This window comes from Triticum aestivum, chromosome 3D, assembly GCF_018294505.1.
Source record: "Triticum aestivum cultivar Chinese Spring chromosome 3D, IWGSC CS RefSeq v2.1, whole genome shotgun sequence".
Classification (NCBI taxonomy): domain Eukaryota; kingdom Viridiplantae; phylum Streptophyta; class Magnoliopsida; order Poales; family Poaceae; genus Triticum; species Triticum aestivum.
In genome coordinates this window covers 517,098,945-517,114,806 of record NC_057802.1, presented here as the reverse complement: position 1 = coordinate 517,114,806, position 15,862 = coordinate 517,098,945, and the positions used below count along the sequence as shown (strand labels likewise).

The window sequence follows — 15,862 nt, the reverse complement described above, 5'->3', positions numbered from 1 at the left end:
ACAACGCTCACTGTTCATCAAGGGAAGGAGGCAGCAGGGTTTGATCGGCTTCTGTTAGCAGCAGTAGCAAAGGAATCACTCGGGTTCAGTTAACTGCAAGGGATCGATTGCTCGGGTTCAGGAACGTAGCTAGTGAAATCGCTCGGGTTCAGTTAGAGCCCAACGCCTCGCGCCCACGCTCGTACGTGTACGAGAGAAACGCGCATAACTCGGCCCCCGACCACCCACCGTAACCAGGAACTCCCCGATATTTTCCTCGCCCTCGCTTCTACCACGGTTTTTTCGTCATGGACGGCCCAAAGAATGTCATGCAGATGCGTCTCCGGCCCGCCCAGGACGAAAAGCCCATTTTCTGTCATGATTTTTTGTCATAGAAGTAGGAGCCCACCACATCTATGATGATACCGGGTTTTGTCACAATTATTGTATAGAAGTGTCATAAGCATGACAGGAAAAAAATACGTTTGGCCCAAAATGTCACGGATGTGTCTTTTTTTTGTAGTGAGTTGAAGCAACTCTTGATGTGTTTTGTTCTCGTGTGAAACCTGGATTCCTTCACAAAGGCGATTGCTCCAGTGTTGTCACAAAATATTGTCATTGGGCCCGATGCACTGGGTATTACAACCAGATCGGATATGAACTCGTTCATCTAGACTCCTTCATGTGTTGCTTGCGTAGCAGCTATGTACTCCGCTTCACACGTAGCCGCAATACCCTTGCCAAATTGGCAATTGTTTTGTGTCGATTATCTTAGCAGAGTTCTTTTCACGTCTTATTGGCCAATAGATGTTTGCTTCGTCGGGTCCAGAACATGTTGCAAAATGTCTGGACATGTCAATTGATATTTTATATAAAAACATCTAGCACTTCCTCTTTTGCAACATGTCGATTTATATTATGCTATATCATACTAAATCATGCTGATACTTGCAGTGGCATAATTCCTGCATCACCGGTCGAGTACCCAGTTATGGGGCTTAACCTTCTGAGGCTATTGGCCCAAAATAGAACTGCGGAGTTCCACACTGAGCTGGAGCCTCTGCCCGCCAAGGTGCTGGAGAATCATTGCATCAAGCATGCGGTTGATCTCGAGCAGTCCCTTATGGAGGGCGCCTACAACTACGTGTTGAGTGCTCGACAAGCTGTGCCGCATGAAAGTTACGAATACTTCATGGACCTTCTAGCCAAAAGAGTAGTTAGGTAAGTGGTTTTGTGTCGCTACCCCTTCGTGTGTGATCTGCTGATTTACTCCTTATGCGGTCCATCACTGTGACATTTGTTGCGCGCGCAGAGACGAAATAGTGAAGCCGAAAGTGATGCGAAACAGATGCTTATGTTCAGCTCTGACAAAGAACTGCAATAGTACATCTCAGAGGTAAATTCTGTTTCCATCAACCTTTTGTGTTCTGGTGTGAACTACCTGAGATACCACCATGAGTTCTGAGTATGATATCGTCGGCAGGAACACCCCGAGTGGGATGTTAGGAACGGTCGGGTCTTCTTCCAGAAGGCGATGGAGTCTCAGCCCTGTAAGGAGACACCGGCGGTGCCCTCCATCAACAAGACCCTCGGCTATGCGAAGGAATTGGAAAGGACAGTGTGATTTGCTTTTTTATTTCATCTAGACTGTAAATTGCCATGAAGAGGTGGATTATTGGATCGTCCTGTAACTCAGTTGTACTACTTTGTTAAATCATTTGTTTCGCCATTCAGTTTCCAAATTGCTGTACAGTCTACACACAACTGCAAAATGTCCCTTAAAATGGCAATGAAACCATATCACAAAGACATCCGGAGTCCCAGAAGGCCAGAACCAGAGGGATCTACGGTCGATCTTCAGATAAATGGATCGCATCTAAAATATCCAAACTCCCAAAGCAAACCTTCAGAAACCCCCATCTTCTAATGAATGGGTGTATGTTTCAGTAGTAAGGTCCAGGGTCTAACTATGTGAAAGCACCAGTGAACTACATGCTGGCAGGAAACATGACATGGATAAAAACATCCAGCTTGATCTCCCCCTCTGATGGTGCAAAAAATCCATCCACTGGCTTCTGGGTATGTAAGGGCCACTCACCACTAGCAAAAAAAGTAGAAAAGGATGTAAGATCAGAGATTATGCCAATTACACCAATATGATCAAATGTAAAAGCAGAAACACACATGTACAAAGACCATTGAGCACATGTACAAAAAAGAAATTAAAAGCCAATTGCTGCGTCTGCAATAACTTAACAGGTCGCTTGGTACCCATCATTTGGGGTGGATTTGGTGGATTTCATTTGCGAATTCCAGGTTCAATTTGTTTGGCTGCCACTGAATTGACAGTTGGAATTGAATTGTCATTTCCACCCAAATCCCTCCCCCACCTCAATCGTATTGTACCCAAATCTTGGCCCCCATCCCCGTCATTCCTCTGGATTTGCCGCAGCTCTCCTCCTCCCCAATCCCGCACATCCATGGCGCTCTGATTCGGCGCCACCGGCGTGTCAAGCCTGGATATTCAGTTAGGAGTGCCATCTACCTTCAGTTAACGTGCGGCACTGATTCAAGACAGAGATAGCCATCTAATGGCTCGCCTTACTCACCTACTCTCTGTCCGGAGTGTGCTTTTACTGCGGTGGTCATTTGTCAATCATTGTACCATTTTTACCCATTGCCAGCTGAGCTAAATAAGCCAGCAGCCCCGTCTGTAATAGCATCGTCTTATTCTGAGAACCATTCTATCAAACAAGTATACATCTTATAGCAATATAAACCCCAGTTCGCAGACACTTTCCCCTTTCTCGTCGCGAGATCTGCTCGGTTCTAGTTCGATTCCGACCTCGATTCCCCTTGGGGCGTGACAATTGGTATCATGAGCGTAGGTTTTCCTCGACGGCGCGACAGATCGGAGCTGCGACAGTGATTTCCCACCCTTCCTTCCCTCTTTCGTTGGTGGCGTTCGTGGCGGAGTTAGCGGCGCTGGCGGCGGTAGACCCATTCGACGGCAGCTCGATGAGCAAGACTGGTTGTTTGAGCACATCGCTCAATCAGTAAAATCCCTGGTCAAGCGGCGTGTGGTGCTGTTTCGGTGGCGAATTCGAGTGGCGGCGGCAGGGTTAGGCGTCAGATCTGGTTCCCGGCAAGTCCTGGAGGTAAAATTCCTTTCTGCACGACCTAACCATGATGGGGCGCGGAAAGTCCAGTCTCGACGAGTCAGAGGTGGCTGAACTCCTGGCCATGAAAGGAGAATTCCTGCAACACCGTGAAGAAACGTAGATTGATGTCGCTTGAAGCTACGTCGGTATTTCCCCAAAGAGGAAGGGATGATGCAGCACAGTGGTGGTAGGTATTTCCCTCATATATGAAACCAAGGTTATCGAACCAGTAGGAGAACCAAGCAATACAACATAAACAGCCCCTGCACACAGATAACAAATCCTCGCAACCCGACATGTTAAAGGGGTTGTCAATCCCTTCCGGGGTACGGCGCCTCAAGTAGGCAAACGGACGTGAGATAAATTTGTAGTAGATTGATAGATCGAACGCCAAATAAAATAAATAGAAATAAAACGCAACAAGGTATTTTTGTATTTTTGGTTTAATATATATGAAAATAAATGCAAGGAAAAAGTAGACCGCAAAGGCAAATATATGAGAAAGAGACTCGGGGGCCGTAGGTTTCACTAGTGGCTTCTCTCGAGAAAAATAGCAAACGGTGGGTGAACAAATCATTGTTGGGCAATTGATAGAACTTCAAATACTCATGACGATATCTAGGCAATGATCATTACATAGGCATCACATCCAAGATTAGTAGACCGACTCCTGCCTGCATCTACTACTATTACTCCACACATCGACCGCTATCCAGCATGCATCTAGTGTATTAAGTTCATGGAAAAACAGAGTAATGCAATAAGAACGATGACATGATGTAGACAAGATTTATCTATGTAGAGATAGACCCCATCGTTTTATCCTTAGTAGCAACGATACATACGTGTTGGTTCCCTTTCTGTCACTGGGATCAAGCACTGTAAGATCGAACCCACTACAAAGCACCTCTTCCCATTGCAAGATAAATAGATCAAGTTGGCCAAACAAAACCCAAATATCGGAGAAGAAATATGAAGCTATAAGAGATCATGCATAAAAGAGATCAAAGAAACTCAAATACTTTCATGGATATAAAAAGATAGATCTGATCATAAACTCAAAGTTCATCGATCCCAACAAACACACCGCAAAAGAGTTACATCATATGGATCTACAAGAGACCATTGTATTGAGAATTCAGAGAGAGAGATGAAGCCATCTAGCTACTAACTATGGACCCGAAGGTCTACAAAGAACTACTCACGCATCATCGAGAGGCACCAATGGAGGTGGTGAACCCCATCCGAGATGGTTTCTAGATTGGATCTGGTGGTTCTGGACTCTGTGGCGGCTGGATGAATATTTCGTCGACTCTCCTAGGGTTCTGGAAATATTGGGGTATTTATAGAGCAAAGAGGTGGTCCAGGGGCACTCGAGGTGGGCACAACCCACCAGGGCGCGCCTGGGCCTCCTGGCGCGCCCTGGTGGGTTGTGCCCTCCTCGAGGCACCCCCCAGGCGCAGCCAGGGCCCATTAAGTTCCTTCTGGTCCATAAAAAATCTCTGTGGAGTTTCGTTGCGTTTGGACTCCGTCTGATATTGATTTCCTACGATGTAAAAAACATGCAGAAAACAGCAACTGGCACTTGGCACTATGTCAATAGCTTAGTACCAAAAAATGATATAAAATGATTATAAAAGATCCAAGATTGATAATATAACAGCATGGAACAATCAAAAATTACAGATACATTGGAGACATGCATGACATCAGCCTCAAACAGAACACTATGGTCTCAGTAATGGATGGCGTCCAGAAGGCGGTTTCGTCTCTGAATACACTACTCGCTGCCATGGCTGATGTACTCAAGTCCATGACTGTTGCAGATGCATCGACCTCAACATAGCAGGGCCAACCAACTAGTGAACAGCAGCCAGCGACCAGAGAAGCAACTGTACCTGAAGACAAACAGTTAACTGAAGAATTCCGAAAATGCCTAGTGCTGGAGCAGGCCAAGACTCGTCAGGTTGCTTCACAAATTCCCCCCAATCTGGCTCCGATTCAAGTTCCCAGACCCTGAAATCCCCCGAGTTACGGTACTGGTCCTATTCTGGATATCCCTTCGGGCAATGCTACAGCAATAGCAGCCTACAAAACTGCACGCACACCAAGTTTCCACAACTTTCAGCCCCCAGTAGTGCGTCAGAGTTGGGATGATTTTCAGAAACGGTATGAGCAAGAGATGCGCACCCAATTTCTCAAAAGCATCACCAAGGGCCCTCGTGTGGGCTTTCCACGTTTCGATGGTGATAACCCAGCAGGTTGGATCCGTCAATGTGATAAATATTTTTAGATGGCAGGTGCACCAGCAGAGTACAAAGTCAATTTTGCACAACTATATGTGGTGGGTAAAGCAGATGTATGGCTGAGGCGCTCGGGCATCTTGAAGAAATAGCTAACATGGGCACAATTTTGTGAGGAAATACTGCGTAGATTCTCGTCGGCAAGCTCCTATGAACTAACTGAAAAATTCAACAACCTGAAATAGGGTACACTCACAGTGGCAGAATATACAGACCAGTTTGAGGAACTTATGGCTGAAATACAAGTAGATAATCCAATCATGAATGAAGATTGGTTTATCAGATGCTACGTTAACGGTCTTTGCTTCTAGATCAAATTTCAGGTTCGGCCATTAAGACCCAAATCCCTAACTGAAGCTTACTGGCTGGCTGTGGATTTGGAAAAGGGAATTCCTGAAAAGAAACCCTATCATGCATACTCCAGTATAAGCAAAGCACCTGTAGGGTATCAAAAACCCTCCACGACAGTAACTGAAAAAACATCAGAACCTAAACAAGCGGTTGTGCAACAAAGGGCCAGAGAGCCTGGTAAGTGTTGGAGGTGTGGAGATGCCTGGTTCCATGGCCACAAGTGCAAATTATCACCTATGCTTAATGTGCTCACTGGGGAAGATCCTACAGAGCAACCAAAGGAGCAGGTGGAATTAGAAGGAACCAATACTGAAGAATAGCCACAGTCAGAAGAACACTGTATGACCATTTCTGCCCAAGCCATGTAGTCTGATAATGTGAACACTATATCCATACGGGTCCACATTGGAGGAAAACAAGCTATTGCCTTGGTGGATTCGGGTAGTAACTCCGCGTTCATAAACCTCCAGTTTGCCCTGACAACATCTTGTACAATCATTAAAGATACTACTAGAGCAGTAACTATTGCTGGGGGAGGAACCCTATGGTCTGGCTCCTTTGTGCCTCCTACCACTTTTGTTGCAGGCAACAATACTTTCCAACAGCAATTCAGAGTCCTAGATCTCCCAGGGCATGATATTGTATTGGGCAGTGATTGGATGGCCAGCCATAGTCCTGTAGCATTCCACTACAATCCCAGGCAGATCACAGTTATGAAAGACAAAATCACTCCTGTCACTATTAGGGCATGTGATACACTGTCAGAAGCAGCCCCAATAGATGCTGCAAGAGTTAGCAAGCTGTTGGAAGCAGGAGCTCCTATGTATGTTTTACAACTCATCAGGGGTACTAGAATCAAACCACCCACCAAACAGGACATTCCAGCTCCTGTTGAGGAAGTGCTACAATAGTTCCCTGATGTCTTCCAGGAACCAAAAGGCTTACCACCTAAGAGAGCCCATTGTCGGTGTCAAAACTAGCCGATCTCGTGTAGGGGTTCCCGAACTGTGCGTCTGAGGATCGAAGGTAACAGGAGGCGGGGGACACAATGTTTACCCAGGTTCGGGCCCTCTTAATGGAGGTAATACCCTACTTCCTGCTTGATTGACTTTGATGAGTACAGGGGTTACAAGAGTTGATCTATCTCGAGATCGTAATGGCTAAACCCTAGATGTCTAGCCTATATGATTATGATTGCCTCTACGGACTAAACCCTCCGGTTTATATAGTCACCAGAGGGGCCTAGGGTTGTACAGAGTCGGCTTATAGAGAAAGGAATCTTCACATCCGAATGCCAAGCTTGTCATCCACGCAAAGGAGAGTCCCATCCGGACACGGGGGAAGGCCTTCTATCTTGTATCTTCACGGCCCACCAGTCCGGCCCACGTCACATAGCCTGGAGGCCCGGGGACCCCCTAATCCAGGACTCCCTCAGTAGCCCCTGAACCAGGCTTCAATGACGATGTGTCCGGCACGCAAATTGTCTTCGACATTGCAAGGCGGGTTCCTCCTCCGAATACTCCAAAGCAGTTGAACAAGAGAACTATATCCGGCTCTGTATTACATTTACAACCCTGAACCACAAGGGCAAAACACTTTAAACAAAATAAATTATGTCTACTGACAGCTTTTTCGGCGAGACGTTGTGCCCGGCCTTATTATTTCGAACCTTTTTTAGCCTCCCTCTTCACGTTTCGAGGCGCGGTCTTCATTGACACATCTTGTCAAAGCAAAGATCGTGTCCCCTTACTGCGGGATCCTCATCAATACGGGTTTGGGTAATCCAACCGTGCCGTTTGGATGACCCCTTGGAATAGGCGAGTTTTAAGACTCGTGGGGGAGGCGCTTGATATTCACTGCCTTTATTAGAGGATAAGGATCCATCTTTTTCCCCCATGCCTTTTCCCTTCCTTAGCCCTTCCGTCCTCGAGCTCCAGCGCCCAAGTCCCAATCTTTACCATCGCCACCAAATACTCTAGCCATGTCCGGATCCGACTCGCAAGGCAAGTGGATGGCCTCCTTCGTGACAGAGAAGGACATCAAGGAGCTCCGGGAGGCGAGGTACTTGACAGCGGAAATCAGACACAGACTCCCTGCCAAAGAGCAAGTTATCCCCACTCCAAAGCCCGGTGAGAGGGTTGTGTTCCTCCCTCATTTTCTCCACGGACTAGGGTTTCCCCTACACCCCTTTGTCCGAGGTCTCATGTTCTATTACGGGCTAGATTTTCATGATCTGGCCCCGAACTCCTTCCTCCACATCTCGGTGTTTATCATCGTGTGTGAGGCATTCCTCCGCATCCCTCCACACTTCGGCCTGTGGCTCGAGATTTTCAATGTGAAGCCGAAGGTGGTCGACGGGCAACACGCGGATTGTGGCGGTGCCGTGGTGAGCAAACTTCCCAAAGTTATCTGGCCCAAAGGGGCCTCTGTGGAGACCGTCAAGATATGGCAGCAGGAGTGGTTTTATATCACTGAACCCCGCAGCACCAAGTGGGCGCCGCCCCTGCATTCAGATCCAGACCCCCACTGCGGCTTGCGTCATGGACCAACAAGGGTCTGGAATGGGGCTCATCCGACGAGGTGTTCATGCTGAAAAGGCGCATCAAAAATATCATAGAGAAGGGCACCAGCCTCACTGATGTGATCCAGGTGATGCTCATCCGCGGTCCCTTCCCTGCCAACGCCGGCCTCACCGCATGTGGGAGTTCAATTCGGAAGGGCCACGGACCCTGAAGCGATTCATCGGCACGATGCATGAAGCGATCTGGAAGCTACTTTTCAAGACTCAAAAGTCGTGGCCAGGGACGTCCGAGGACATCGGCCTCGACTGCAATCATCCAGCCTCCCTAGTGAGTGCTATATTTCCGAACATAACATAGTTCATTAATCAGAAGAGGGGGTGCACTGAGAATTCCATCCTGTAAAACAGGTTGGACAAAGAAGGCGGAACGGATCAGATGTCCAGCTCCACTGCCTGAAAACCCAGCAGATCCTCTTCTAATGAGGATGTTGGTCCCGGCGCCCTATCAGGCGCCGAAGAAAAAGGTAAAGAAGAAGAACAAGGAACCCAAAGATGGTCTCTGCTGCAAAGGTACTTCGGACGCGATGTTCGGAGAAACCGACACTCACTCCTCTGAGGAGGACGAAGACGAAGAGGAGGAGCAGGCCGACAGCAACCTTTCCCCGAAGGGGAAAAAGAAGAAAAGGGCGGCCTCCGAAGATCCAGGGGCGGAGGCGCCCAAAAGTGGCGCCCCAGGCCGAAGCCCCTTGCCGAATCGTAAGTATCCAAAGATGCCATACATAAATCCAGTCTTGATGATTATGGTATGAACATTTCGTATGGTGTAGTCCGGCCCGCGATCTTCCCCAACAATCATCGAAAGGGAATTCCTTGGATCCGAGGATGATGGAGAGCAAGTCGCCTTCGCTAGCCTCCCTGCCTATCGCCACGGACGACACTGATGTGTTGTCCCGAAGGGCCTCTCAGGGGGCATGGGGTGGTACGGGAAACCACCAAAACGGCGCCAGGGGGTAACACCTCGGCCGCTGAAAACACGGGGGGAACAACCCCTTCGGGGGCTGACGGCGGGGGCCTGGACCAGTCCGGCCACCAGCCGAACACTATTCCGGAAACCCAAGTGGCTCCGGAGTCGAATAAGTGACCCCCCCTCAAGGGAGGGGGGAGTGCCATCTCCCGCAGCAACCTCCACTAATCCGGAGGTGCCGAACACACTAATGGAGGCATTACAACGTGCTTCCATCGCGGAGGAGCACCGCACCCTAATGGGTGTGGTGGTTGAAAAGGTTCAGTCCGCCAAGAGCGGGCTGAACGAGGCATTCACTAATCTGCTAACAGGCTTCGAGGTATGCAATGTAATATTCCTGACCGCTTTTCATATGAAAGAGATGCCTGTGTATAGATAGTAGCCCCTGAGACTCTGATCGTCCTCCTCTTTTTTTGTTAAAAAAGGGGCGGACAGAGGATCAATAATATTCGCCGGAGATAATATACTTTTATATGTTGAAATGCAGGCTTCACTGTTAGCGGCAACCGCCCGAGCCTCTGAAGTATCCAAACTTAAATGTAAGCTGGGGCTGGCCGATGAGGATCTCGTCCGCATCAACAAGAGATTTGATCAGGCGCAAGGTATGTTTCAGAACATTTCGTTCATGCCTGTATTAATATGTAGATCTTGAGTCAAAGCTCATGTGTTGCTATGTGTATGATTGCAGGCAGCGCGGCTGCAGTTGATGCCCTTAGGGGTGAACTTACCCAGGCCATGGAGCAAGCAAGGGTGAACAAGGCGGCCGCTGATAAAGCGGCCGACGACTTGAAGTCCGAGCAGGTTCTCCGCTGCCAATACGAGGAGCGGGTGACCGAAGTGGAACAGGCGCTCAAGGACGCCGCCAACAAGTGCAAGTACCTAGAGGAGAAGAGTAAAGCCCAAGCGACCGACCTTGCCAAGGCCCTTAAAGAGGCCGAGGAGGCGCGGGCAGAATCCCGAGCGGTGCGCGAGGAGATCAAACAGGCCGGACAAATTGCGGCTGGTAAGCCCTTTCTCCTACAGAGTAATTTCGGCAATCAGACATATGTTTTACTCACGCGACTATGGAGTGGTCCAGACGCCTTTGCGGATCTTCTGAAGAGCGCCGCCGACGCCGTGCAGTTCTTCCGGGCCCAGGAGGGGCACGCGACAGAGAAGCTATTCTGGTCCCAGTTCGTGACGCGGGAGCGCCTCGCGCTGCTAAATGACCAGATGGTGCTGTGGGCCGAGCTGCACAGGATGTCCGGATTGGCCATGAGGGATGTCATCGTCCGGCTGTGGCCAACCGAACCCGTTCCGAGCAGCTATTTTGGCCTAGTGCAGCGACTTGTTGACCCACTGCCCCGTATTGATGCGGTCAAGCGGTCGTCATGTATAGAAGGCGCGCGGCTGGCCTTTGCCCGTGTCAAGATGCACTTGGCCAAAATGAAGGCCCCCATCGTGGCTGTTGAAGGTCCGGCCGGGGGCAAGGACCACCGTACGCCGGAGCGCTATTTTTAGGACGTCCTGGAAGGTGCCCGCTTGATAGAGGGCCAGTGCTCAAAAGACATCATGTTCGAGTGAATGTGTCCGGACTGCCCGGATGTTGTATGGACCAAAGTTTTGTAATATATTTATATTGTTTGTCTTTAAAGTGTTTTTCCTCCTGTGCGGCCGTTTATATCCCTGAGAGTTTGCCAGTCGTCGGCTTCAGCCCCCACGTAGATACTACGGGGGTGTTCGGAGTAGCACATGACCACACGTTAACCCAACGTCTTGGTCCATAAAGGAGCCGTCAGTGCAGCGAACCAGGCAATTGGACTATGCGGCTTTACCACTCTCACTTAGCCATAGGAGTTTTACAATGGGGTTGTAAGGTAGCCCCTGGTGCGTGTGCGGCTATCCGAACTTGGGTGCCTTACACGTGTGACTGGAAGAACCAGTCATTCATGTAATACGGAAGAAATCGCTAGAGATTTAGTAAGTCGCCGAATTGCTGACCAGCTCTCGCCGCATCATGACCGTCAGTTTTAGGCTTTCTCTACTGAGGTGCTTGACCGGGCGAACCAGAAACACAATCGCAGTAGTTCTCCCTTTACTACCTTAGCCGAACAAGCGGAATGTAAGGTAGCAAACACAGGAACCGGGTAACCCAACTATTGACCAAAGAAATGATTCGGAGCCGATGCATATAATGCAGTATTCTGGACAACGAAGTCTACTTTGAGAGTGTTCGGACTTTCTGTTTTCGAAAATATATATGGCTGAATAGAGCCCCTGGCAATTTAAATCGTGCCGAGGTGTATATGCCAATCTAACGTAAAGGGGGAAGACGGATTAAGAAATAAGCCCATACCGAACAAGGTTGGGTGAAACTGTTCCCATTAAAGTCTGATTGGTAAGTCAAAACGTATTTTTACAGAGGATACCATAAGCATCAAGGCTATTTTACATGCTGGAAACAAGGGAAAGCTGCATACGGGTCCTAAAATTGAAAAGATGATCTTGAAGATCCTTTGGACACTCTCCCGCATGTCTGCGCCACTTTTCGCCTTGGTGTATGATCCTTTGAGAGGATCAACTATCGAGTATACATGAGGGGCCTGAAGAAGGGCCAACCTGAGAGATAAAAATAAGAAGAAAGAAAGGGAAAAATATGAAGGTCCGGATAGGGTTGAGCCGTATTGTGGACCTTATTTTTAGTATGCCTCCGTCCTTGCCCATGGTATCTTTAGTGCATAGTTATGTATGCATGGTACGTATGCTGCTATCAGGTTGAGGCGTTGACAGAGACCGAATTGCTAATCTAGCTCTGGCCGAGCCGGACTGTCATTCTGCAGGGTAGATCGGACTCGTTTGACAGTGTCCGGGGGCTTGACTGCCGGAGTAGTATTCGCCTTGATAAGGCCACCCTGTGCTTCGGCTACGAGAGCCGCGGTATGCTCCTCAGTACGGAGGGAGCGCTCCATGTTTCCATTGACTGTAATAACGCCGCGAGGTCCAGGCATTTTGAGCTTTAATTAAGCGTAATGCAGGACCGCATTGAAGCGTAATAAGGCGGTTCTCCCGAGCAGTGCGTGATAGCCACTGCGGAAAGGGACGATATCGAAGATCAAATCTTCGCTGCGGAATTATCCGGCGAACCGAAGACCACTTCCAGCATTATGGACCCTGTGCAACAGGCCTCTACGCCGGGTATTATTCCTTTAAAGGTAGTTTTCGTGGGCTTGATTTTTGATGAATCGATACCCATCTTATGAACGGTGTCGTGATAAAGCAGATTAAGGCTGCTACCGCCATCCATGAGGACGCGCGTGAGATGGAATCCATTGATAATTGGGTCGAGGACCAATGCTGCCGAACCTCCATGACGAATACTGGTCGGATGGTCTCTACAATCGAAAGTGATCGGATAGGCTGACCATGGGTTGAATTTTGGGGCGACTGGCTCTATGGCATAGACGTCCCTTAGTGCGCGCTTGCGCTCCCTTTTGGGGATATGTGTAGCATATATCATATTCACCGATTTTACCTCGGGGGCAATTTCTTCTGTCCCCATGTGTTCGATGGGCGAGGCTCTTCATCATCGTCCTCGCTGGGCGGCTCTTTCCCCTTATGTTTGGCGTTTAGCTTGCCGGCCTATTTAAAGACCCAACAATTTCTGTTGGCATGATTAGCAGGCTTATCAGGGGTGCCATGAATCTGGCAAGGCCGATCGAGTATTTTGTCCAAACTAGATGGACCATCCTTGTTTCCTTTGAATGGATTCTTCCGCTGACCGGGTTTAGAGCCACTGAATCTGGCATTGACCGCCATGTCTTCGATATCTTCGTTATTGCTTCGGCGCTTGTGTTTGTTGTGTCGTGGCTTGCCATTGCCATCCCTGGTTTCGGAGGTGCCAGGGTCGCTGTTGCTATTGCTCCTACAAGCTAGCCAATTGTCTTCTCCTGAGGGAATCCTGGACTAAGCGGTCCTCGGGCGTCCGGGCTATGTGATATGGACCGGACTAATCTGCCATGAAGATACAAGATCGGAGGCCTTCCCTCGTGACCGGATGGGACTCTCCTTTGCGTGGATGGCAAGCTTGGCATCCGGATCTATAGTTTCCTTCCTCTGTAAACCGACCCTGTACAACCCTAGTCCCATCCGGTGTCTATATAAACCGGAGGGTTTAGTCCGTAGAGCCAATCATAATCATACAGGCTAGACATCTAGGGTTTAGCCATGACGATCTCGAGGTAGATCAACTCTTGTAACCCCTATACTCATAAAAGTCAATCAAGCAGGAAGTAGGGTATTACCTCCATTAAGAGGGCCTGAACCTGGGTAAACATCGTGTCCCTGCCTCCTGTTACCTTTTATCCTCAGATGCACAGTTCGGGACCCCCTACCCAAGATCTGCCGGTTTTGACACCGACACTGGTGCTTTCATTGAGAGTTCCACTGTGCCGTCGTTAGAAGGATCGATGGCTCCATCGATCGTCTACAAGAATGCCGCCTTGAAGGAGACTTTTCTCCCCGGCCAAATTTTTGTATTCGGCGGCTTCGCACTGCGTGCCAACTCGATTGGCCATCTAGAGCAGATCGACAGCTACACCCCTGGTCATCAAATCAGTTTTGGAAATCTGAACTACGTCACTCATATCCGAGGAGACTTGATCTTCGAGGGGTTAGCGACACCGACCGCCGCTCTAGCCTTAGATCCGGAGCAAACTGCTAGGTCCGAGGATGGGAGTTTGGAATCCACCGGACTCTCCACAATTACAGAGCTCACTACCGCAGACCCAGATAGGACCGTGTCATCGGCAAGCATGGAGCCTTGCCGGACTCCACCCATCACTGCAGGGCCGGACTCGTGTCCGAGTCCTAACTTCGGACTCTCAAGGGTTGTGTAGGAAAGCGCGACCAGGAGGCCTTCGCCTAACTCACCACCAAAAACTCTTGTCTCCCCGTCCAATCCTCGCCTTTAAGCGAGGCCCTGGACCTAATGCGATCCCTCGCCATTGCAGAGGAATCATTGCCAAACTACGCCCAGCCCATGCTAGGGGCTGAGAGCGGGGAATTTTACATCCCACCCACCACCCACTTCATAGCCAGTGTCGAGGATTTAACCGACATGCTCGACTATGCCTCCGAAGACATCGAGGGTATGGACGACAATGCCGGAGATGAGCAAGTCCAAAACCCACCGTTCACTGGACACTGGACGGCCACTTCCACATATGATGTGTATATGGTGGACACACCCAAAGAGGACGACAGTGACGGCGAGAAGGATCCGGTTGAGGACAAGCCTGCCGAAGCACCTCTGAAGCGTCGATGTCAGCGGCGCCGCTCAAAATCGCGTCGCGACAAAGATGGCAATACCGGCACCGGAGACAATAATACTCTGGAGAATGCTGAAGACCCCGAAGCCCCTGCCGAGCCAACATCTGAACAGGATGACTGGGAGGATGGGCAAGTTAACCCTAACGATCCTGTCGGGAACAAGGTCTCGGAGGACAGCAACTACCTACCGACCGAAGAGGATGTGAGCCTCGACGACGAAGATTTCATCGTGTCGGAGGAACCCCTCGAACAAGAGCGCTTTAAGCGCCGGCTAATCGCCACTACAAGAAGCCTGAAAAAGCAGCAGCAGCTTCAAGCTGATCAGGATTTACTCAATGACAGATGGACTACTGTCCTGGCAGCCGAGGAATACGGCCTCGAACGCCCAACTAAGAGTTACCCGAAGCGCAAGCTACTACCACAATTTGACGATGAGGCCTTGAGCCAATACCGCCAAAGCACAAAACTGCTGACGAGCCCGACCGACCACCACGTGGACGGGACAGACCGGCTACTCATGCCGAACACCAGCCCGCGCCACCCCGCTGTCGAGGCAAGGAGGCAACGGCCCCGGGCTACACCTACAACCTACACAAGGACCAGGACAATAGGGCCGGTCAGACCAGATCAATCTATAGATCAAGGGGGTGTGCCCCAGCGCGAGGAGACGGCCATCAGGCTTGGCACGACAAGCACAACCTCACCCGGGCCGAAAACCGCATACGGACTTCATCCAAACTGCATCATGATGTTGCCTGATACAGAGGCACTGCACACCCCCTATGCTTCACCGATGAGGTAATGGAGCACCAGTTCCCAGAAGGGTTTAAACCCGTGAACATCGAATCATACAATGGTACGACGGATCCCGCAGTCTGGATTGAGGATTTTCTTTTCCACATTCACATGGCTCGCGGCGACGATCTACATGCTATCAAGTATCTTGAAAGTGCAACTATCCCTGGGTGGTTTTGGTAATTCAACAACATATAGCTCAATGAACTAACGCTATTTCAAGATGATCATTTCAGAAAGCTCAATGATTGGCATGGCATGGATTAGGAATGTGGACCCCTCAAAATGCTAAGGACATATATTGGCTCAAGCTCAAGGCTCTACATTTTCATTTTAGTGATCCAAGATCACATTGAGTCCATAGGAAAAGCCAATACTATTAAAAGGGGATGAGGTGTTGCTTAATGGCTTGCTTGCTCAA

The 15,862-nt window shown here is 49.4% G+C and overlaps 1 pseudogene; it reads left to right on the top strand.

Moving 5' to 3' along the window:
- The first annotated feature begins 811 nt into the window (after positions 1 to 811).
- Positions 812 to 1,603, top strand: LOC123076430 (26S proteasome non-ATPase regulatory subunit 8 homolog A-like; annotated as a pseudogene).
- Positions 1,604 to 15,862: the final 14,259 nt, after the last annotated feature.